General features: G+C 36.9%; 4 non-coding genes and 1 pseudogene across 4 annotated transcripts; all 5 read left to right on the plus strand.

Moving 5' to 3' along the window:
* Window positions 1-7,016: 7,016 nt before the first annotated feature.
* LOC130075426 (5S ribosomal RNA) lies at window positions 7,017-7,135 on the plus strand. Its single transcript, XR_008805497.1, has one exon. It is a non-coding gene; the product is annotated as a 5S ribosomal RNA (ribosomal RNA).
* Window positions 7,136-7,306: 171 nt separating this feature from the next.
* On the plus strand, window positions 7,307-7,425 carry LOC130075427 (5S ribosomal RNA). The gene has a single exon (XR_008805498.1). It is a non-coding gene; the product is annotated as a 5S ribosomal RNA (ribosomal RNA).
* Window positions 7,426-13,246: 5,821 nt separating this feature from the next.
* Window positions 13,247-13,365, plus strand: LOC130075428 (5S ribosomal RNA). The gene has a single exon (XR_008805499.1). It is a non-coding gene; the product is annotated as a 5S ribosomal RNA (ribosomal RNA).
* A 268-nt stretch (window positions 13,366-13,633) lies between these two features.
* On the plus strand, window positions 13,634-13,752 carry LOC130075437 (5S ribosomal RNA; annotated as a pseudogene).
* Window positions 13,753-19,818: 6,066 nt separating this feature from the next.
* Window positions 19,819-19,937, plus strand: LOC130075429 (5S ribosomal RNA). The gene has a single exon (XR_008805500.1). It is a non-coding gene; the product is annotated as a 5S ribosomal RNA (ribosomal RNA).
* The last annotated feature ends 4,350 nt before the right edge of the window (window positions 19,938-24,287 follow it).

Consider the following 24,287-nt stretch of genomic DNA (forward strand, 5'->3'; position numbering starts at 1 on the left):
CACTATATAATTGCATAACTTCAAATATCATTATAACTGAACTGACGGCTCTTACAAAATGAGATTGTACAAGCTCTCCACTTTGTTCTACATGTATAATTTGTATTTCTGTATGTTTTACAGCAACTTTTCCTGACAACCCTTGGAGGTTCGACCAGAGGTACTGCCATCCGTCGCATGCTACGGCGAGTGGCATCCAATGACGTGCTAAAACAGTATAGTCTGCGGGGCAGAGAGGCAAAGAAGGCCTTCCAGGACCTGACAATCTGCAGGGTTATTACAGGCAGGTGTTATTTTATTGTTCACATCAGTATTATTCTTAGCTTGAAGGTTTTAATTTGACTTGTAACTATGCTTCATTTTGACTTCTACTCTAGCGGCCTCCCAGAAAAACTTCCCCGCGCTGACTGTAGCAGACGCGGAGGACTTTATTGGGCAAGTGCTAAAGTTTGCCCCACACAGACGGTAAATTTAAATTATTCTATGTAATGTTCATAATAATCAATGGAATGGGAAAACTATCAATATTTGTGATCATAAAAAACAGGGTTAGTAAAGCAATTTGTCTTGCTTTTGTCAACGTGTTCATTCTTAGTATGACATATCAAACTTTTGTTTCTTTCTTTTTAGGCCAGCTGAGATGGACTGAGCCTTCAGAACCATGGAGCTCTATTTTTTTATTATTGTATTTTTGCCACTTTGGCCATTCACCTACACATTACATACTTTATCATTCCAATATGCATCTTGCACACTACATTTGCACTATTACTTTGCACTCTTCATCCCACTCCAGTTGTACTTGTATTGATATTATGTCATAGTTGTATACTAAAACTGTATAAAACTGACTCTGATTCTTGTATTATTTTTTAGGCCTTTTATATTTTTTGTATTTTCATTTTATATTAAAGTTTTAAATCCCATCAAGTTTGCTGTTTGTTCATGCATTCATTCCTGCTAATATATAATAATTAATTCCTGCTCATGCACAGACAGTTTAAAGTAATAATAAAATTGGTACCATTGTTGTTAAAGTTTTTTAAAGGTTAGGAGAATGTAAAAAAGAACGTTAGGGGAACGTTCCCTAAAGGTTGCAACGTTAGGGGAACGTTCCCTAAAGGTTGCCTAAAGGTTGCAATGTAACTAAAAACTAACGTTCCCTTAACGTTAAGAAAACTTTCCATGGGAACCAAAACCTAACCAAAACCATAACCTTAAGGGAACGTTCCCGCAACCAAAAACTAACGTTCCCAGAACGTTCTGGGAACCATAAATTGTTAGCTGGGAAGATATACAAAAAATAAAAGAATTAGAGGGAAAATTGAAAGAAATGGAAGAGGAGAAATATGAAGGAGCTAGACTAAGAAGTAAGGCAAAATACACGGTGGAGGGTGAAAAATGTACAAAGTTTTTCTTCGATCTAGAAAAAAGTAGAGGGAAAGCGAAAATGATAAAAGAAATAAGAGGAAATAATGGAGTAGTTGTGGAAACAAACGAGGAAATTCTAAAAGAAATAAAAGCATACTATGAGAATTTGTTTAGTGCAGAGGGAGTGAAAGAAGAAGAGAAACTGGAGTTACTGAAACAAATAAAAACAACAGTTGGGGAACAAGACAAAAAAGAGTGTGATGAAGAGATAAGAGACGAAGAGATAAAAAGAGCAATAAGTGAATTAAACAAAAAGAAAAGTCCGGGTATAGATGGTTTGGGGAGTGAATTTTATATAGTTTTAAAAGATTTTTTAACTAGCATTTTAAAAGAAGTATATGTAGATGTTTTTAACAAAGGAGAACTGAATCAAAGAATGGGAATGGGTTTAATGAGTTTGATATACAAGAAAAAAGGAGAGAAGATGGATTTGAAGAATTACAGACCAATTACTATGTTGAATACTGACTTAAAGATTTTGTCGAAAATTTTAGCAAACAGATTGAAGGAAGTAATGCCGAGTATAATTAAAACCAATCAAGCGTACGGAGTGAAAGGAAGAGACATTGCAGACACAACAATAAGTATAAAAGATACAATAAGATACATAAATGACAAGAACAAAGAAGGTTATATAATTAGTTTAGATTTTGAAAAAGCGTTTGACAGAGTGGAACATGAATTTTTATTTGATATTTTAAAAAGTTTGGGATTTGGAGGGAATTTTATTAAATGGATACAAATTTTATACAAAGGCGCAGTAACAAAAATTAAATGTAATGGCTTTTTAACAGAGTGTTTTAAAATAACTAGATCAATAAGGCAAGGATGTCCACTTTCAGCTCTTTTATATTCTTTAGTTTCTGAACCGCTAGGTCTGGCCATAAAACAGGAAAAGAGAATTAAGGGAATAAGTGTTGGGGGAGAAAAGAACAAAATATTTCAATATGCGGATGATACTACAATGATAGTAAAGGATCTAGAGAGTGTGAAAAAAGCAATGATAATCGTAGACGTGTTTTGTAAGGGATCAGGAGCAAAAGTAAATGCAGACAAAACAGTGTACATGAGATTTGGTGGGGCAAAAGAATTGACAAATAGTTTTGCATTTAAGGAAACAAAAGAAATAAAGATTTTAGGGGTTTTAATGGGAATGGATGAAAAGAAGGTAGGAGAAGCAATGTGGGAGGAATTATTAGGGGGCATTGAAAGGAGGATGATTTTTTGGAAACTGAGAACTTTAACTTTGAAGGGGAAGGTTTTAATTCTGAATGTTTTAATGGTTTCAAAATTATGGTATGTTTTATATGTGTCATCTATGCCATTGTGGGCAGAAAAAAGGCTGAAAAAATGTTTTTTAGATTTTTTATGGGAAGGGAAGCCAGCAAGAATTGCATACAATACATTGATAGGAGAGGTTGAGAAGGGAGGTTTGGGCTTAATGGATTTTGAACAAAGAAAGAATAGTTTAAGAGTAAAAATAATACAAAAGTACTTAGACGAAGAAAAGAAAACAGCGTGGAAAAAGACAATGGAATATTTTTTAAGTAAATGTGGGAATTTTACACTTGGAGATAATGTACTGTGGATGAGAGCAAAGAAATGGATGACAGAGGGGTTGCCAGATTTTTATAAGGAACTGATGAGTGCCTGGGGAAAATTTTTAAGTAATGTACATTTTAATCCACGAGGTAGAGAGAACATTTTAAATCAGCCTTTATTCTTAAATAACGGCATTTTAAATCAAGGAAAGGAGATTTTTTTTAAGAAATGGTGGGAGCTGGGAATTACAAGAGTGAGAGATGTTTTATATGAATTTAAAGAAGGTTTTTTACCAGTGCAGTATATTGTGGACGTAATGGAGGAGGCAAAGGAGGATTTTAGCAGACAAGAGATAATAAACAAATATGAAATAATAAGAAAGGCAATACCCAAAGACTGGATAAACAGAATTGAAAGTATGGAAGAGGGGACAACTGAAAAAGAAGTGTATGTGAAGTTGGGAGAAAAATTGTATGGTTTTAAAACATGTACGGTGAAGATGTTTTATGGTGTTTTTAGAGTTTTTGTTTTTAAGGAGCCGATTGTAAATCGATACTGGATGCAGAAATTCAAAGATTTAAAAGAAGCATGTATATGGAGAAACATGGGCGGTGTGACGATCAGCAGTTGTAGTGCCCTCGAGAGCCTCTGGAGGGCACTCTCACATTGTTTTATGTTTTCCCCATGGACTCATTATGTTTTATTATGTTCAGCTGTGTTTCATTATTGGTGATTGAGCTCCTGATTTAAACCTGTGTTTCTCCTTTGTCCTTTGCGAAGTCTTGTTACACTGTAAGCGTGCATCTCTGAGCATTATTCCTTGTTTTAGTATTCCGTGTTTCCCTGGACTCCTGATCTTTGCCTGTTACCTGGACTGTTTGAACCTGTGCTGCCTGCCTCGACCTAAGCCTGTTTTGACCACGAGTTTCCTCATTGCCCCTTTTTGAACTGTCTGCTTGAGTTTATGTCTGCTTGGCTTTAAGTTTAAATAAAGTGCTGCACATGGATCCGACCGCCTCTGTCCGTACGTTACAGAAGACTTCGCCAAACATGGATCCAGCAGACTTTCAGCATCTATCCACCGTGGTCAAGACCCGAGCTTCCATGCTAGCCTCTCATCGTTCTCAGTTGGCGAGACTAACTTCTCTCCTCGAGGAACTAGCAAGCTCCGTGCAAACCTGGTCTACGCAGAGCTCAAGCACAACGGCTGATCAAGCCCGAACTGCCGCTGCACCTGTTCCACCGCAACCCAGTGTGAGTACCACATCTGACTATCTCAGTCTGGCATTTCCTGACAAGTTTGATGGCTCACCTGTGGCGTGTGAGGGATTCCTTCAGCAGTGCAGCGTATACATGAATCTTCAGCCCCAGTTGTACACCTCGGATGACGACCGCGTTTCATTCATCTGCTCACTGCTCACTGGAAAGGCTCTGGAGTGGGTTGGTACATTCTGGGAACCAGGTCGGATGTCGTTCCCTTCTTATGAGGTATTTATCGCCCTATTCAGAGAGGCTTTTGAACTCCCCGCAGGAGAAGATCCTGAGGAACTGCTCTTGTCCCTGCGTCGGGGAGGTTCGTTTGCGGCTGATTTCTCTCACTCGCTCCGCACGCCGTTAAAGCCTCATCTCCACAAACTGTTCGATCCTTCCTTGATGACCGTCAGAGGGGCTTTCAAGTTTACCGTTCCTGCCGAACCCACCCATCGTATCGGACCCCTCGAGCCCGTATTCCGCACTGGTTTTGTTGAACTTGCTAATCCAGATACAGCGGAGGTTTCGCCGGCCGAACTGGAGCTTGAGCACGTGCCAGCCGACTCTAAAGAATCGAATCCCGAGTCAAGTGAATCAAGTCCCGAATCAAGTCCCGAGTCAAGTGCCGAGTCAAGTGAGTCAAGTGAGTCAAGTGCCGCCGAGTCAAGTTCCAAGTCAAGTGAGTCCAGCCAAGTGAAAGTTTCAAGCCCAGTGAAGCGCCGTCGCAGGAGGAGGAGGAGGACTCGTTTGGCTCGCCAGGCTCCGGAAGGCGTTCCCAGATGCCTCGCCCTGCCGGCCCCGCCTCTGCGCCTCGCCCTGCCGGCCCCGCCTCTGCGCCTCGCCCTGCCTGCGCCCTTCAAGCTCCGGGAGGGCTTTCCTGAACCCGTGGATTTCCCCAAGTATTTTTTTGGGGGGGGCAGTAGGTACTCTGTGAGGGCCATGGAGGTGACGCTGACATGGACCTCGTCTGAGTCTGCTCCGCCCTCGTCTGAGTCTGCTCCGCCCTCGTCTCCCTCCGAGTCTGCTCCGCCCTCGTCTGAGTCTGCTCCGCCCTCGTCTCCCTCTGAGTCTGCTCTGCCCTCGTCTGAGTCTGCTCCTCCCTCGTCTCCGTCCGAGTCTGCTCCGTCCTGGTCCCCTTCCAAGTGTGTTCAACCCTGGTCTCCCGTCAAGTGTGTTCAACCCTGGTCTCCTGTCAAGTGTGTTCAACCCTGGTCTCCTGTCAAGTGTGTTCCACCCTGGTTGTCTTCGACGCGTGCTTCCCTGTGGTCTCTTGCCCCGCTGTGGTCTCCAGGCCCGAGGCCTCTCCATGTGCCTTGCCTCCTGCCTCTCCACGGGCCTGGCCCTCCATCCCAGCCCCCGTTGACCTCCCCCCGGAGCTCTTAGGAGCGTCTGGAAGCCGCTCCTTAGAGGGGGGGTTATGTGACGATCAGCAGTTGTAGTGCCCTCGAGAGCCTCTGGAGGGCACTCTCACATTGTTTTATGTTTTCCCCATGGACTCATTATGTTTTATTATGTTCAGCTGTGTTTCATTATTGGTGATTGAGCTCCTGATTTAAACCTGTGTTTCTCCTTTGTCCTTTGCGAAGTCTTGTTACACTGTAAGCGTGCATCTCTGAGCATTATTCCTTGTTTTAGTATTCCGTGTTTCCCTGGACTCCTGATCTTTGCCTGTTACCTGGACTGTTTGAACCTGTGCTGCCTGCCTCGACCTAAGCCTGTTTTGACCACGAGTTTCCTCATTGCCCCTTTTTGAACTGTCTGCTTGAGTTTATGTCTGCTTGGCTTTAAGTTTAAATAAAGTGCTGCACATGGATCCGACCGCCTCTGTCCGTACGTTACAGGCGGGAGGTATGTGGAAACTAAATTGGGATGTTTGGAATATTTTATAAGACATAAAGTGGTTTTTACTGAGGCAATTTTAAACAAAATAGGAATTGAACAAAACAATCTGTGTAAAGTGTGCCAGGAAAAGGAAGAGTGGATCTTACACATGTTTTTATATTGTAAAGAATTGGAGGAATTTTTAAGGAAATGCAAAGTTTTAATTAAAGATTTGACTGAGGAGTGGGATGAAAATGTAATGGAATGGAATAGAGTTGTGATGTTTGGTTGGGAAAAGAAGTGTCAAAACAAAAGTTTTATAAATCTGTGTGTAATGCTAATGAAAAGTGCAATATGGGAGAGAAGAACTGTGGCTAAAAAGGAAAAAATTGTGTTGGATGTGTGGACTGTCTTTAAAAGGAAAACTGAATTATATATTGAAAGATTGTATGTGTATTTTAAAGGTGAAAATATGTTGCATGCTTTTTATAATGTTTTTACCCCAAAAGTTTGTTGTGTTTTAAAAGAATTGATGTGGAAGCTGCCGGGAAGTGAAGAGTTTTTCTAAATTATGTATGTAACTGAAAGATATGTAATGTAGAGATGTCTGTCTAAATTATGTTTGGAAAATTTGTATTTTTTATTGTATTAATTTTTATTGTATTTTATTGATTGAAATTTCTTAATAAAAAAAAAAAAAAAAAAAAAAAAAGCACGCCCGATCTCGTCTGATCTCGGAAGCTCGGGCCTGGTTAGTACTTGGATGGGAGACCGCCTGGGAATACCAGGTGCTGTAAGCTTTTTTGTAAAAAAAAAAAAAAAAAAAAAAGAGTCACTGAGCTTCTTCAAAAAGCTGGACATTGTCTCTTTGTTTCTTCAAACAGCCTGAAATAGTCTCTGAGTTTCTTCAGAAACCCTGAAAGTGTCTCTTAATTTTTTCTTCAAAAAGCCCGATTTTGGCAGCAGTTTTCGCTTACGGCCATACCACCTTCAGCACGCCCGATCTCGTCTGATCTCGGAAGCTAAGCAGGGTCGGGCCTGGTTAGTACTTGGATGGGAGACCGCCTGGGAATACCAGGTGCTGTAAGCTTTTTTGTAAAAAAAAAAAAAAAAAAAAAAGAGTCACTGAGCTTCTTCAAAAAGCTGGACATTGTCTCTTTGTTTCTTCAAACAGCCTGAAATAGTCTCTGAGTTTCTTCAGAAACCCTGAAAGTGTCTCTTAATTTTTTCTTCAAAAAGCCCGATTTTGGCAACAGTTTTCGCTTACGGCCATACCACCTTCAGCACGCCCGATCTCGTCTGATCTCGGAAGCTAAGCAGGGTCGGGCCTGGTTAGTACTTGGATGGGAGACCGCCTGGGAATACCAGGTGCTGTAAGCTTTTTAGTTTACTTCACTAATGTTCTAACCTTTTAAATAGCCCGATTTTGGCAGCAGTTTTCGCTTACGGCCATACCACCTTGAGCACGCCCTAGTGGTAGCAGGAAGTTGTGTGGCAGTAGTTGGGAGAGGAAGGCTCTCCCCCATTTTTGTTTTCTTCTATTTGTGTTTGTTTTGTGAGTTTTTTTTTACTGTAAGTTAGTTTTTTTGTTTTTGTTTGTTAAACCAACCTAACAGCAGCATATCGCTGTCTGGAGGGTGGTTGATCTTTTTTTCTCCAAATGGACGGATTAAATGGTAACGACTCGGAACTGGCTGGAGAGAAACGTATGGCAAACAACACTGGACTGGCTGGAGAGAAACGCTTGGCAATCGACACTGGAATGGATTATCGACAACGAGCTGGACATGATGTGAGAGACAAGAGTGCAGGACGGAAATAACTAAAGGAGGCGACAATGATTTTGAATGTGGAAAATGTCAATGAGGTGAGAGCGGTGGATATTATAAAGGCGGTGGTGGAAAAATGTGGACATGGGAAAATTCTGGCATTAAGGCCAAGACAAGGAAAAGAATATGAACTAACAATGGAAAATGAAGAAACATGTGAGGATTTGATAGACGGACTGAATATAAAAGGAGTGAATTGTGACATTAAAAAGCTGCAAAATAGAGACTATGTTGTTTCCTTCATGCACCTGCCCGTCTACCTGGAGGATAGAGAAATAATTGAAAAATTGGAGGGATGGGGAGTTAATCCCATTTCAAAAATTAAAAGAAGACACTACCCGGGCACGGATATTGAGGATGGAACGAGGTTCCTTAAAGTAAGGTTCCCGAAAGAGGTGGCATCGTTGCCTTACAGCACAAGGCTGGAAACGGCAGAGGGGCAGCAGTATTTTAGGGTGATGCACAGTCACCAGGTGAAGACCTGTCGGCTGTGCATGAGCCCAGATCATCTGCTTAAAGAGTGCCCAGATTTTAAATGCCACAAATGCGAAGAAAGAGGGCACTTCGCAAGAGACTGTAACGCAGCCAGGTGCCCGGAGTGTCGGAAAATTTTAAATAAATGTGAGTGTTTGATGGAGGAAGAGGAAGGAGGTAGGGAACACCAGGTGGACGGACAGGTGCATGAAGGAAACAACGAGGAGGAAAGACAAACTGATGCAGGACAAGAGAAACAAGTTATACAACAAAAAGAAACAGAAGAAGGAACGAGCAACAGAGAGGAGGAAGGAGAGCAAGAGAACAATAAAGATAAAGAACAAACAATGGAACAGGACATGCAATGGTCAGCAATGGGAATATCGGACAGTAGTAAAAGTTATCGGGATGACATGGAGAAGGATGAAATAACGATGGACAACATGGAGAACAACAGAGGAGGGAGAGGACAAATAAGAAGAAGGTCATTGAAGTTTGAGCCAAATCTGGAAAATGCAAGAAAAAAGACAAGGGGGCAAGATCAAAGTGCAAACAGATATGAAGTGTTAAAGGACCTGGAGGGAGAAAATGGAGAATAATGGTTTTTAGGTATTTATTTTTCTTTCTTTTAATGGTTTTAAGTTGTGTTACTTTTAATGCAAGGGGACTGATGGACATGGGAAAATTTGAAAGAGTGAAAGAAAAGTGTAGAGGAGAAGATGTTATTGTTTTACAAGAAACAAATTGGAAAGAGAGTGTGATGATGGAATATAAAAAGAAATGGGAAGGGGATATTTTATATAATAATGGGGATGGTAGGCTTGGAAGAGGGGTGGCGTTTTTAATGAGAAAAGATGCTTTTAATACAACCAAAGTGGTGTACAAAGATACGATAGGAAAATGCATGGCTGTGGAAGTAAATTACGAAGGATGTGAATTGATTTTAGTGAATGTACATGCACCAACAGAAGAGAAAGAAAATAAAGAATTTTTTAATTGTTTAAGGAGTGTAATAAAGAAATATAAGGATATAATAATGATGGGGGATTTTAACACTGTTTTTAGCAAACAAGACATGGCAGAGGGGATGGTTTTTAAATCAGACACAGGGAGGAAAGAATTAAATGAATTGATGAGGGAAAATAATTTAATAGATGTATGGAGAGAGAGAAATGGGAGGAAAAAAGTTTATTCAAGGAAGCAAATAGTGGGGCATTTTATATGTAAAACAAGAATTGATTATGTGTTATGTACAAGAAATGTGGAGAACTTTATCAAAAAAATCAGCTATGAAGAAACTAGTTTTAGTGATCATAAGTTTGTACGTTTTAAAATAGATTGGAGTAATGTGCAAAGGGGACCGGGTACGTGGATTTTAAATACAGAGATTTTAAAGAATGAAGATTATGTTGCAGAGATAAAAGGAATTCTAGAGAAAGAGAAGGATAATGCAATGTATGAGGAAGATAAAAGAATGTGGTGGGAGAATGTTAAATATCTAATTAAAAGGTTTTCAATAAAGTATTGCAGCATCTTACAAACAAGTAAAAGACACAAAGAAAAAGAAACAAAGGAGACGTTAGAAAGAGAATTAAATAATGAGAATAAAGACATACAAAAGATAAAAGAAATAGAGGATAATTTGAAAGAAATAGAAGAAAAAGAATATGAGGGGGCAAGATTAAGAAGTAAGTCCAAATATATGGTGGAGGGGGAGAAATGCACAAAGTTCTTTTTTGACTTGGAGAAAAAAAGGGCACAAGTTGGAATAATAAAAGAAATAAAAGGGAAAAGGGGAGAGATTGTGGAGGGGAATGAAAAAGTGCTAGAGGAGATAAAGGCTTTTTATGAGGATCTTTTTAAAACAAGAGGGGTAGAAGAAGAGGTAAAAAATAAACTGTTAAATTATATTGAACCAAATTTAAGTGAAGAGGATAAAAAAGAATGTGATGGGGAAATCAAGAAGGATGAGATTGAAAGAGCGATAGATCAACTAAATAAAAGGAAAAGCCCAGGGATAGATGGTTTGGGAAGTGAATTTTATATATGTTTTAAGGAATTTTTAATAGAGATTTTAAAGGAGGTTTTTAGGGAAATTTTTAAAGAGGAAGAGATGAATGAAAGGATGGGAATGGGGCTGATGAAGCTAATATATAAAAAGAAAGGTGAACTAACAGATTTAAAAAACTACAGGCCGATAACAATGTTAAATACTGATTTAAAGATATTAGCAAAGATTCTTGCAAATAGGTTAAAAGAAGTGATGCCACGAATAATAAAAACAAATCAAGCATATGCAGTTAAAGGAAGAGACATAGCAGACATAACGATGAGTATAAGGGACACAATACAATACATAAAAGAAAAGAATGGAGACGGGTATTTAATCAGCTTAGACTTTGAAAAGGCTTTTGATAGAGTGGAGCATGAATATTTGTTTGGGGTTTTAAATAGGTTTGGTTTTGGTGAGAATTTTATGAAATGGATAAAGATTTTATATAAGGGGGCTCTAACAAAAATAAAATGTAACGGATTTTTAACAGAATGTTTTAAAATAACTAGATCAATTAGACAAGGATGTCCACTCTCAGCTTTATTATACTCTCTTGTAGCGGAACCTTTAGGCCTAGCAATAAGAAAAGAAGAGAAAATAAAAGGAATACAAATACAGGAAAGCAAAGCAGAAGGAAAAATTTTCCAATACGCAGATGACACAACAATAATAGTTAAAGGGGAAGAGTGTGTAAAAGAAGTAATGAAGAATGTACAAGAATATTGCAAAGGATCCGGAAGTAAAATTAATGAGGACAAGACGGTATATATGAGGTTCGGGGCAACGTCAGTTTTAACGGAATACTTTAATTTTAAGGAAGTTGAAGAAATTCGAATTTTAGGGATTTTAATGGGAAAGGATGGGAGGCAAGTAAGAGAAAAAATGTGGGAGGAATTGATAACAGGAATAGAGCGGAGGTTGAATTTTTGGAGATTGAGGGCTTTAAATTTGAAAGGGAAGGTTTTAGTATTGAATGTTTTAATGGCTTCAAAGTTGTGGTATGTTTTATATGTGACAGAAATGCCTTTGTGGGTAGAAGGGAGGTTGAAGAAATGTTTTCTTTGTTTTTTGTGGGAGGGTAAACCCCCAAGAATAGCGTATAACACTTTAATAGGGCCATTAGAAGAAGGTGGGTTGGGGTTAATGGATATTAAACAAAGGAAAAATTGCTTAAGGGTTAAAATAGTCAAAAAATTGTTGCAAGACGAAAATGAAACAGAATGGAAGAAAGTTATGAAATATTTTTTAAACAAATGTGGGAATTTTAATTTGGGGGAGGATATTTTATGGATGAAAACAAAAAACTGGATGGCGGAAGGATTATCGGATTTTTATAAGGAAATTTTAAGTGCTTGGGGGGATTTCTTAAATGTAATAGATTATAATCTGAAAGGAAGAGAAAACATTTTAAACCAACCTCTGTTCTTAAACAAAAGTATTTTAAGAGATGGGAAAGAGATCTTTTTTAAAAAATGGATGGATGTGGGTATAACAAGGGTAAGAGATGTTTTGTATGAATTTAAAGAAGGGTTTTTACCATCACAATTTATAATGGATGCAATGGAGGAAGCAAAAGAGGAATGCAACAAACGAGAAATAGAGAATAAATACGAAATTATCAAATACGCAATACCGGAGGAATGGATTAAAAGAATAGAAAACATGGAGGAATGGAAGAAAGAGAAAGACATTTATGTCAGACTTAAAGGAAAACTATGTAATTTTAAGGAGTGTAATGTGAAAGATTTTTATTGTTATTTTAGAGATGGTGTTTTTAAAGAACCAGTTGCTAACAATTTTTGGGTACAGAAAATTAAGGACCTGAAAAAAGAAAGTATATGGAGAAATATGAGGGGAAAGTTTGTGGAAGCAAAACTTGAATGTTTAGAGTATTTTATAAGGCACAAAGTAATTTTGACCGAATGTATTTTAACTAAGATTGGAATGGAACAGAATGCAACATGTAAAGTATGCCAAGAAGAAGACGAAGGGATTTTACACTTGTTTTTATACTGCAAAGAGTTGGAGGGTTTTTACAGAAAATGCAAAAGGGTGATAAAAGAAATAATTGAGGACTGGGACGAAGATGTAATAGAATGGAAGAGGATAGTGATGTTTGGATGGGAGGAAAATTGTCAAAGTAAACAGTTTGTGAACCTGTTAGTAATGTTGATAAAAAATGCAGTATGGGAAAGAAGAAATGTGGCAAAAAAAGGAAAAGTGGTGCTTGATGTTTGGAATGTTCTTAAAAGGAAAACAGAAAGATATATTGAAGGATTGTATTGGTATTTTAAGTATGAAAAAAAAAGCTTTGCAACATGATGTTGTTTTTACTCCAAGGGTTTCTAAAGTTTTAAAAGATCTAGCATGGAATGTACCTGAAAGTGATTTGGATTTTTAATTTTAATTTTTACTTTTATTGTATTTTATTTTTTTAACAGTTCTTTAAACTTAGGAATTGTGAACTGAGGGTCTGTATAACAAAAATATGTATTGAAAATGATGAAAGTTTTGATGTATTTTTTTGTATTTGAAACATTTTCAATAAAAAAAAAAAAAAAAAAAAAAAATAAAAAAGCACGCCCGATCTCGTCTGATCTCGGAAGCTAAGCAGGGTCGGGCCTGGTTAGTACTTGGATGGGAGACCGCCTGGGAATACCAGGTGCTGTAAGCTTTTTTGTAAAAAAAAAAAAAAAAAAAAAAGAGTCACTGAGCTTCTTCAAAAAGCTGGACATTGTCTCTTTGTTTCTTCAAACAGCCTGAAATAGTCTCTGAGTTTCTTCAGAAACCCTGAAAGTGTCTCTTAATTTTTTCTTCAAAAAGCCCGATTTTGGCAGCAGTTTTCGCTTACGGCCATACCACCTTCAGCACGCCCGATCTCGTCTGATCTCGGAAGCTAAGCAGGGTCGGGCCTGGTTAGTACTTGGATGGGAGACCGCCTGGGAATACCAGGTGCTGTAAGCTTTTTTGTAAAAAAAAAAAAAAAAAAAAAAGAGTCACTGAGCTTCTTCAAAAAGCTGGACATTGTCTCTTTGTTTCTTCAAACAGCCTGAAATAGTCTCTGAGTTTCTTCAGAAACCCTGAAAGTGTCTCTTAATTTTTTCTTCAAAAAGCCCGATTTTGGCAGCAGTTTTCGCTTACGGCCATACCACCTTCAGCACGCCCGATCTCATCTGATCTCGGAAGCTAAGCAGGGTCGGGCCTGCTTTTTAATGTATGTATGTACATACTTTTTAATGTATGTACCACCTTCAGCACGCCCGATCTCGTCTGATCTCGGAAGCTAAGCAGGGTCGGGCCTGGTTAGTACTTGGATGGGAGACCGCCTGGGAATACCAGGTGCTGTAAGCTTTTTAGTTTACTTCACTAATGTTCTAACCTTTTAAATAGCCCGATTTTGGCAGCAGTTTTCGCTTACGGCCATACCACCTTGAGGGCGCCAGAGAGTCGCTGGTTTAAGGAAGTGTTTGGCTGCAGTGGGTGAGGGAGGTTCACCATTTTGCTTTTTAATTTTTGTTTTGTTTAAAATACAGTTTTTTTTTTGTAATTTGATTTCTTTTTTGAGTTAATCACTTCCCAGCAGCCAAGGCTGTCTGGGGAGTTTTTCTTATTTTTTATATCTTTTTACAAAATGGACGGATTACAAGGTAAAGACATGGATATGGCAGGAGGATCAAGTCGGAAAGGAGACCCTAGCATGGACAAAGGATTACGAGAAAGAAAAGACAAAGACAGAACAGAAAGGATGCAGATTTATAAAAAGGAAGCAACTATAACTGTGGATTTAGCAGAGGTGCCGGATGGAAAAGCAGAGGATATAATCAAAGTTTTAACGGAACAGGTGGGACTTGATCAAATTTTGGCAGTACGGCCTAAACAGAACAAAGAATATGAAGTGACTTTAGCTACAGAAGAAACATGTGATGATCTAATAAACGGACTAGAAATTTAAGGAAAGAGGTGTGAAGTCAAGAAACTAAAGGACCGAGTTTTTGTGGTTTCAATAATGCATCTGCCGGCCTATCTAGAAGACGCCATTATTGTGGACAAGCTGGAGGGGTGGGGAGTAATCCCTATCTCACAAATCAAAAGGAGAGTCTACCCGGGTACAGACATTGAAGATGGAACGCGCTTTGTTAAAGTGAAATTTCCTAAAGAAGTGGCCTCGCTACCTTATAGTACACGCTTTGAGACAGCGGAAGGAACTCAGTACTTCAGGATTATTCACAGCAGGCAGGTTAAAACCTGTCGGCTGTGTTTGAGTCCGGAGCACATTATCAAAGACTGTCCAAGTTTTGTGTGTTTTAAATGCGAGGAACAGGGCCATTTCGCGAGGGATTGCAAAGCTGTCAAGTGCCCGGACTGTTTTAAAGTTTTAAATAAGTGTGAATGTGAGATGGAAGGAGGAGAAGAGGAGACACAACAAGAGGAGGGGAGGCAGATGCAGAATGAAACTAATGAAACGAATGAACCAAGTGAGTCGGAAGAACAGCAGAAGAAAGAAGTAGAAGGAGAGGAGATCGAAGAAGATCCTGAAGAAGACAATGTACAAGAGATTGTAGGTGAAGAGGAGGAGATGGAACAAGAGAGAAGGACACAAATGGACACATCAACAAAGACAACAGAACAGTGGAACACAAGGGGATATGAAAGGAGTAAAAGGTTGAAAAAAGACAGAGAAAAAGAAAAAGAAAACGGACAAGAGGGCAAAAGAAAGGACAAGGAATTAGGTGGAGTGACAAGAAGAAGAATGCAGAAGGTAATACCTAATCTAGAGTTTGCTAAAAGATTTATAAGTAAAGAAGAAATCAAATGTACGAACAGATTTGAGGGTTTAAGATGTATCGAAGAAGAAGAAGAAGAAGAAGAAGAAGGACTGTAAAATGATGTCTTTTAAACTCTTAGTTATTTTAATTATGGTTTTGAATATGGTGATTTTAAATGCAAGAGGTCTACTGAATAGGGAAAAATTTGAAAGAGTAAAAGAGTTGTGTAAAGAAGATGTTATTGTATTACAGGAAACGAATTGGAAAGATGAAATAATGGAAGACTTAAAAAAGAGGTGGGGGGGAGAAATATATTTTAATAATGGGGATGGAAGAATGGGAAGAGGAGTTGCTATTTTAGTAAGAAAGGAGAAGGATATTGAGGTTAAAGAAATATATGATGATGGAAAAGGAAAATGTATTGCTGTCGAAATAAGATATGAAGATAGAACATTTATTTTGATTAATGTACATGCAACTAATGAAGAAAAAGAAAAGAGGAACTATTTTAGTGCTTTAAGAGACTTAATGGAAAGTTGGGAGACAATAATGATGGTGGGAGATTTTAATACAGTTTTTAATAAAAGAGATATGGCAGATGGAATGGTTTTTAAAACAGATATGGGGAGAAAAGAACTTAAGATGCTGATGGAAGAAAAAAGCTTACTTGATGTGTGGAGAGAGAGACATGAAAAAAAGAGAGAATTTTCTAGGAAACAACTAGTTAGGAATTTCTTATGTCAAACAAGAATTGATCATGTTTTAAGCACAAGAAATTTAGAATATTTTATTGAGGATATATTGTACAAAGAAAACTCTTTGAGCGATCATAAGATGATTTTAATGAGGATGGATTTTAAAAAAGAGGATAAAGGGCCTGGAGTTTGGATTTTAAATACAGAAATTTTAAAGAGTGAAAGCTATAAATTAGGGATCGAAAAAGTAATAGAAGAAGAAAGAGCGGATGGGATGTACCTAGAAGATAAAAGAATTTGGTGGGAAAATGTAAAATATGAAATAAAGAAATACTCAATAAAATACAGCAAATTGGTTCAGAGAGTTAAAAAAGCTAAAGAAAAAGATACAAGGAAAACATTAAAAGAAGAGTTAAATAAGAGAGAAGTAAATATACAAAATGTAATAGTTATGGAAGAAAATCTAAAGAAAATAGAGGAGAATAAATGTAAAGGAGCGAGTTTGAGAAGTAAAGCAAAATACATGGTTGAAGGAGAGAAATGTACAAGATTTTTTTTTAACTTAGAAAAAAGTAAAGGAAGAGCAGAAATGATAAAAGAAATAAAGGTCAAAGATGGAGAACTAGTAAAAGAAACGAAAGGAATTTTGAAAGAAGTAAAAAAATATTATGAAGAACTTTTTAAAACAAAGGGGTTAGATGAAGAGAAGAAAAATATACTATTACAGCAAATATCAATGAGAGTAGAGAATAAGGACAAAGCAGAATGTGATAAGGAAATAGGACAGGAAGAAATAATACAGGCAATAGATCTTTTAAAAACAAAGAAAAGTCCCGGTATAGATGGGATAGGAAATGAGTTTTATAAGGTTTTTAAGGAGGAAATTAGTCTGATTTTAAAGGATGTTTATGAGGAGATTTTTAAGAAGGAATGTCTAAATCAGAAGATGGGTTTAGGGCTGATGAAGATTATATACAAAAGAAAGGGGGATAAAGCACTTTTAAAATTTTTTAGACCAATCACCATGTTAAATACGGATTTTAAGATTTTAGCAAAGGTTTTAGCAAATAGATTAAAGAATGTACTACCTAGCATAATAGAAACAAATCAGGCATATGGTGTAAAGGGAAGAGACATAGCAGAAACAACAAGCAGTATAAGAGATATAATAAGTTATATAAATGGAGAAAAAAAGAATGGTTATGTTATTAGCTTAGACTTTGAAAAAGCCTTTGACAGAGTAGAACATGGGTTTTTATTTTCAGTTTTAGAGAAATTTGGGTTTGGGGAAAATTTTATTAAATGGATAAGAATTTTATATAGGGATACGATAACAAAAGTGAAATGTAATGGATTTTTAACAGAACCTTTTGCTATTACAAGGTCAATAAGACAAGGCTGTCCACTATCAGCTCAATTATATTCGCTGGTAGCGGAACCTTTAGGGTTAATAATCAAAAAGGAGAAGGAAATAAAAGGAATAGAGATGGATGAAGGAAATGAAATAAAGAAAATATTTCAATATGCAGATGATACAACAATTGTAGTTAAAAATGAACAAAGTGTTAAACATGTAATGGAAAAAGTGGAATGGTACTGCCAAGGTTCTGGAGCAAAAATAAATGAGGAAAAGACAGTTTACATGAGATTTGGGAAGGTACCGGTTTTAACAGACTGCTTTAGCTTTACACAAGTACAAGAAATGAGGATTTTAGGAGTGGTTTTAGGGAAAAATGAAAAAAGCATACGAGACATTATGTGGGAAGAGGTAGTGGAAGGAATGGAGAGGAAGTTAATATTCTGGAAAAACAGATTTTTAAATTTAAAGGGAAAGATTTTAATTGTAAATGTGTTGATGCTGTCTAAGATGTGGTATGTTCTATATGTGAATTCCATGCCTATATGGGTAAAACAAAGATTGAAAACATGTATTTTAGAATTTTTATGGGAGAAAAAAAACCCAAGAATCGCTTATAATACTTTGATTGGACCGGCAGAAGAGGGAGGAATGGGTTTAGTAGATCTTGAACAAAAGATGAACAGTATGAGAATTAAAGTGGTTAAGAAGTATTTAGATGAGGAAAATAAAGGTGATTGGAAAAGTATAATGGAATTTTATTTAAATAAATGTGGGAATTTGAATTTGGGAGATAACATTTTATGGATGAAGTTAAAAAAGTGGATGATACAAGGGATACCAGATTTTTATAAAGAAGTTTTAAGTGCTTGGGGTTTTTTTTTAACTGAAGTGAATTTTAAACCATGTGGAAGAGAGAGCATTTTAAATCAACCACTGTTTTTAAACAAAAACATTGTAATACAAGAAAAGGAAATTTATTTTAAGAAATGGGTGGAGGTGGGAATTTTAAAAGTAAGAGATATTCTATATGAATTCAAGGAGGGATTTGTACCCATGCAAGTGATTGTTGATGCATTGGAGGAAGCTAAAGAGGAATATAATGTGAACACCATAAAGAAACAATACGAAGAAGTAAAAAATGCAATACCGGAAGATTGGTTGAATGTTATTCAAAGTGAAGAGAAAAGTGAGAATAAAATAGAGGTGTTTTTAAAATTGCAAGAAAAGTTTGTAGATTTTAAGTCATGTAATGTTAAAAGGTTTTATCATTATTTTAGAAATTCAGTTTTTAAAAAGCCTTTAGCAAATCAACTCTGGCTGAGGCATTTTAAAGAGATTGAAGAAAAAGAAATATGGAAAAACATGAAATGGAAATTTATGGACACTGATTTAGAATGTTTAGATTTTTTTATAAGACACAACGTGATTTTCACGGGAATGCGCTTATGCAAAATTGGGAGAGAACAAGATGCGATATGTAAAGTTTGCAACAAAGAAGATGAAGGTATTTTACATTTGTTTTTATACTGTGAAAAACTGAAACAATTTTTCAATGTGATGAAGGAGATTGTGAGTGATTTAAGAGGTAAAGAGGAAGATTTTAGTTGGAATAGGATTTTTATGCTGGGACTAAATGAGGACAATGAGAATAAAAAAGTAATTAATTTGTTGTTAGTCATTGCAAAAAGTGCAATCTGGAAAAGAAGGAATGTGGCGAAAAATAGGATTTTTGTAATGGACTTGGGTTTGGTTTTCAAAGGATTGGTTGAAGATTATTTGCATATTTTGTACAATTATTTTAAAATGGAAAATAATGTTGTTTTGTTTTTCAAGATTTTTAATAATGAAGTAATGCAAATTTTTAAGAAACATAAACTGTTCCTGCTGAAAGAAGATGTATTTTAAAATATTATGTCAAATGTTATGTTCCCTTCCTCGCATTTTAGTGTGTTTTATTTTAATGAAGATGACAGCTGCATCTTTGTAAATTTTGGTTTATTATTATTTTTTATTTATTTATTTATTTAGTTTTTTTTTTTTTATGTTGATGATTGCTCTTTTGGACAGATTGGAAAGATTGCTCTATCTCATGGAATATACACCACCACTGGCTAGTAATGGACTTGGGACATTTAAACTGCCATCATGTTGAACTAAAGAACCTCCATGTGCGAGGTAAACAAACATAGGTAATTTATTGTATAGGGACCAATGTTGGTTACATTCTATTGTCATCGCTTTAAATTACATGCAAGATATGTTATTTATTTGCTGTACAGTGGTTATGATTCTTCAATAAAAAAAAATAAAAAAAAATATAAAAAAAAAGCACGCCCGATCTCGTCTGATCTCGGAAGCTAAGCAGGGTCGGGCCTGGTTAGTACTTGGATGGGAGACCGCCTGGGAATACCAGGTGCTGTAAGCTTTTTTAAAAATAAATTAAAAAAAATAAAAGAGTCACTGAGCTTCTTCAAAAAGCTGGACATTGTCTCTTTGTTTCTTCAAACAGCCTGAAATAGTCTCTGAGTTTCTTCAGAAACCCTGAAAGTGTCTCTTAATTTTTTCTTCAAAAAGCCCGATTTTGGCAGCAGTTTTCGCTTACGGCCATACCACCTTCAGCACGCCCGATCTCGTCTGATCTCGGAAGCTAAGCAGGGTCGGGCCTGGTTAGTACTTGGATGGGAGACCGCCTGGGAATACCAGGTGCTGTAAGCTTTTTTGTAAAAAAAAAAAAAAAAAAAAAAGAGTCACTGAGCTTCTTCAAAAAGCTGGACATTGTCTCTCTGTTTCTTCAAACAGCCTAAAATAGTCTCTGAGTTTCTTCAGAAACCCTGAAAGTGTCTCTTAATTTTTTCTTCAAAAAGCCCGATTTTGGCAGCAGTTTTCGCTTACGGCCATACCACCTTGAGCACGCCCTAGTGGTAGCAGGAAGTTGTGTGGCAGTAGTTGGGAGAGGAAGGCTCTCCCCCATTTTGTTTTTTTCTATTTGTTTGTTTTGTGAGTTTTTGTTACTTTAAGTTCGCTTTTTGTTTGTTTTTTCGCTTTTTCAAACCACCTTACAGCAGCTTTGGCTGGCTGGAGGGTGGTTTTTTGTTTTTGTTTTTTTGCAAGCATGGACGGATTAACGGCAATCGACACTGGACTGGCAGGAGGAAGACGCATGGTAATCGACACTGGAATGGCAGGAGGAACACGTACGGCAAACGACAATGGACTGGCAGGAGGAACACGCACGGCAAAAGAGAATGGACTGGCAGGAGGAACACCCAAGGCAAACGACAATGGACTGGCAGGAGAAAAACGCAAGGCAAACGACAATGGACTGGCAGAAAAAAAACGCACGGCAATCGACAATGGACTGGATAATCGACCACGAGTTAGGAATGGAAACACCCGAGATGTGAGAGACAAAAACAGCGAAAGGAAATATTTAAAAGAGGCTACAGTGATTGTGAATGTGGAAAACGTGATCGAGGTAAGAGCGGAGGATATCATTAAAGCTGTAACGGAATTATGTGGACATGGTGGAATTTTAGCGCTAAGACCAAGACAAGGAAAGGAATATGAACTGACAATGGAAAAAGAAGAAATGTGTGACAAACTTACTGATGGACTGGAAATAAAAGGAGTGAAATGTGAAGTGAAAAATTTGCAAAACAGAGACTATGTTGTTTCCTTCATGCACCTGCCCGTCTATCTTGATGATGACGAAATTCTAGAAAAATTGGAAGGATGGAGAGTTACTCCCATCTCGAAAATAAAAAGAAGATGCACTGACATAGAGGACGGAACAAGGTTCCTAAAGGTGAGGTTCCCCAAAGAGGTGGCATCGCTGCCGTATAGCACTAAGATGGAAACAGCGGAAGGGCCACAGTATTTTAGGGTGGTGCACAGTCACCAGGTGAAGACCTGTCGGCTGTGCACGAGCCCAGAACACCTACTGAAAGACTGCCCTGAGTTCAAGTGCTATAAATGTGAGGAGAGGGGACATTTTGCACGAGACTGCAATGCTGTCAGGTGCCCGGATTGCAGAGAAACATTAAATAAATGCGACTGTGGGATGGAGGAAGAGGAAGGAGGTAGGGAAAATCAGGTAGACGGACAGGTGCATGAAGGAAACAACGAGGAGGAAGGACAAACTGATGAAGGACAACAGGAAGAAAGCCTACAACAAGAAATGGAAGGAGCAGTGAGAATCAGAGAGGAAGGAGAACAAGAGAACGATAAAGAACAAACAATGGAGCAGGACAATCAAGGGACAGTTATGGACATTTCGGACAATTCTAAAAGTCACCTGGATGATGAGGAGAAAGATGGACATGAAAAGAAGGATCAAAGCGGGACTGAAAGTGAAGAAGAAACAACGATGGACAAAGACAGGGAGGGGAAAGGACAATTAAGGAGAAGACTAGTAAAGGTAAAACCAAATATAAGTAACGCAAGGAAAAAGACTATTTTAAAGATCTTAGATAAAAGTGAAAATAGGTTTGATGTGTTAAAGGATCTGGAGGGAGAAGATGAAGATTAATGGTTTTTAAGTATTTATTTGTTTTTCTTTTAATGGCTTTTAGTTGTGTTACTTTTAATGCCAGAGGACTTTTAGATGTAAGAAAATTTGAGAAACTCAAAGAAATGTTCAAGAATGAAGATGTGATTTTATTACAAGAAACCAACTGGAGGGAAGGTTTTATGACTGAAATAAGAAAAAGATGGAACGGAGAGATTTTATATAATAATGGGGATGATAGGCAGGGCAGAGGTGTAGCGGTTTTAATAAAGGAAAACAGAGGTGTAACATGTAAGAAAATATACAATGATAAAGAAGGGAAATGTATGGTGGTAGAAATGATTTTTGAAGGAAAAGCAATAGTTGTGGTTAATGTTCATGCGCCAAATGAAGAAAATGAAAAGAAAGAGTATTTTAGTATGTTAAGAGAATTTTTAAAGGATTACAAAGAAGTCATTATGATGGGTGATTTTAATACTGTTTTTAGCAAAATTGAAATGGGTGAGGGAATGGTTTTTAAAAGTGACAAAGGAAGAAAAGAGTTGAAATTATTAATGGAAGAAAACAACATGGTTGATATATGGCGAGAAAGAAATGGAAAAATTAGAGAATATTCAAGGAGGCAATTAGTGGGGAATTTTATGTGTAAAACAAGAATTGATTTTATATTATGTACAAGGAATGTGGAAGGATTTATTGGTAGTATGAAATATGAGTTATCAAGCCTAAGTGACCATAAACCAATTTTTATGCACCTAGACTGGAGTTCAATGAAAAAAGGGCCGGGAGTATGGGTTTTAAATACAGAGATTTTAAAGAATGAAGATTATGTCTTAAGTGTTAAAGAAATTATTGAAACAGAAAAGAAGAACGAAATGTACAGTGAAGATAAAAGAATATGGTGGGAAAATACAAAATATTTAGTTAAAAAGTTTACAATCAAGTACTGCAAGCTAATACAGAAAAGTAAGAGAAACAAGGAGAGAGAAATAAGAGAAAATTTGAAAAAAGAATTAAATGAGAATGGGGAAGATATACAAAAAATAAAAGAATTAGAGGGAAAATTGAAAGAAATGGAAGAGGAGAAATATGAAGGAGCTAGACTAAGAAGTAAGGCAAAATACACGGTGGAGGGTGAAAAATGTACAAAGTTTTTCTTCGATCTAGAAAAAAGTAGAGGGAAAGCGAAAATGATAAAAGAAATAAGAGGAAATAATGGAGTAGTTGTGGAAACAAACGAGGAAATTCTAAAAGAAATAAAAGCATACTATGAGAATTTGTTTAGTGCAGAGGGAGTGAAAGAAGAAGAGAAACTGGAGTTACTGAAACAAATAAAAACAACAGTTGGGGAACAAGACAAAAAAGAGTGTGATGAAGAGATAAGAGACGAAGAGATAAAAAGAGCAATAAGTGAATTAAACAAAAAGAAAAGTCCGGGTATAGATGGTTTGGGGAGTGAATTTTATATAGTTTTAAAAGATTTTTTAACTAGCATTTTAAAAGAAGTATATGTAGATGTTTTTAACAAAGGAGAACTGAATCAAAGAATGGGAATGGGTTTAATGAGTTTGATATACAAGAAAAAAGGAGAGAAGATGGATTTGAAGAATTACAGACCAATTACTATGTTGAATACTGACTTAAAGATTTTGTCGAAAATTTTAGCAAACAGATTGAAGGAAGTAATGCCGAGTATAATTAAAACCAATCAAGCGTACGGAGTGAAAGGAAGAGACATTGCAGACACAACAATAAGTATAAAAGATACAATAAGATACATAAATGACAAGAACAAAGAAGGTTATATAATTAGTTTAGATTTTGAAAAAGCGTTTGACAGAGTGGAACATGAATTTTTATTTGATATTTTAAAAAGTTTGGGATTTGGAGGGAATTTTATTAAATGGATACAAATTTTATACAAAGGCGCAGTAACAAAAATTAAATGTAATGGCTTTTTAACAGAGTGTTTTAAAATAACTAGATCAATAAGGCAAGGATGTCCACTTTCAGCTCTTTTATATTCTTTAGTTTCTGAACCGCTAGGTCTGGCCATAAAACAGGAAAAGAGAATTAAGGGAATAAGTGTTGGGGGAGAAAAGAACAAAATATTTCAATATGCGGATGATACTACAATGATAGTAAAGGATCTAGAGAGTGTGAAAAAAGCAATGATAATCGTAGACGTGTTTTGTAAGGGGATCAGGAGCAAAAGTAAATGCAGACAAAACAGTGTACATGAGATTTGGTGGGGCAAAAGAATTGACAAATAGTTTTGCATTTAAGGAAACAAAAGAAATAAAGATTTTAGGGGTTTTAATGGGAATGGATGAAAAGAAGGTAGGAGAAGCAATGTGGGAGGAATTATTAGGGGGCATTGAAAGGAGGATGATTTTTTGGAAACTGAGAACTTTAACTTTGAAGGGGAAGGTTTTAATTCTGAATGTTTTAATGGTTTCAAAATTATGGTATGTTTTATATGTGTCATCTATGCCATTGTGGGCAGAAAAAAGGCTGAAAAAATGTTTTTTAGATTTTTTATGGGAAGGGAAGCCAGC

This window comes from Rhinichthys klamathensis, unplaced genomic scaffold, assembly GCF_029890125.1.
Source record: "Rhinichthys klamathensis goyatoka isolate OS25496 unplaced genomic scaffold, OSU_Roscu_1.1 h1tg000578l_1, whole genome shotgun sequence".
Taxonomy (NCBI): domain Eukaryota; kingdom Metazoa; phylum Chordata; class Actinopteri; order Cypriniformes; family Leuciscidae; genus Rhinichthys; species Rhinichthys klamathensis.